This window comes from Gossypium arboreum, chromosome 7 (assembly GCF_025698485.1).
Source record: "Gossypium arboreum isolate Shixiya-1 chromosome 7, ASM2569848v2, whole genome shotgun sequence".
Classification (NCBI taxonomy): domain Eukaryota; kingdom Viridiplantae; phylum Streptophyta; class Magnoliopsida; order Malvales; family Malvaceae; genus Gossypium; species Gossypium arboreum.
In genome coordinates this window covers 122988-123634 of record NC_069076.1, presented here as the reverse complement: position 1 = coordinate 123634, position 647 = coordinate 122988, and the positions used below count along the sequence as shown (strand labels likewise).

The 647-nt window shown below is 37.4% G+C and overlaps 1 non-coding gene across 1 annotated transcript; it reads left to right on the top strand.

The window, feature by feature from the left end:
- On the top strand, positions 1-107 carry LOC128295732 (small nucleolar RNA R71). Its single transcript, XR_008286291.1, has one exon. It is a non-coding gene; the product is annotated as a small nucleolar RNA R71 (small nucleolar RNA).
- The last annotated feature ends 540 nt before the right edge of the window (positions 108-647 follow it).

The following is a 647-nucleotide window of genomic DNA, read 5'->3' as shown; positions in this document are numbered from 1 at the left end:
ATGCAATGAGAGAGTGCATCTTCATAATAGTTCTTTAAACCTTTCCCATGCCTCATACAAGGACTCATCATCCATCTGTTAAAGGTAGTGATCTCATTATGCAACTTAACATTCGTGCTAGATGGGAAATACTTCATAAGGAATCTTTCTGCTAACTCTTGCCATGTGGTAATGGAATATGGTGGAAATGAGTTCAAACAAGTTCGAGTTTTGTCCCTTAGTGAATACAGGAACAACTTTAATCATAGTACTTCTTTGGGTACTCTGGCTAACTTGAAGGAGTCACTCACCTCATAAACAATATGAAATGAAGGTGAGGATCCTCAATTAGCATTCCACTAAATTGGCCCACTGTTTGAAGCATCTGAAACATGACTAGCTTTAGCTCAAATTGTTATGCCTTGATTTCGAGTCTCCTGATCCCCTGTGTAAGCTTATGAAACAACAGCACAACATATTGTCTTAGAGCTCTATCCCTATCATTAGAAATAAGGATAGGATTTTGAGCATGATTTGCTTTGTTTCCTTGATTTTGATTTTTAAAGTTCATCTCTTTGGTCCTTCTCTAAACTGCTTATCTCTTTCTTTGTCGAAAGGTCCTTTCAATCTCAAGGTCTACGAGGAGCAAGTCAACAATTCTATCAATA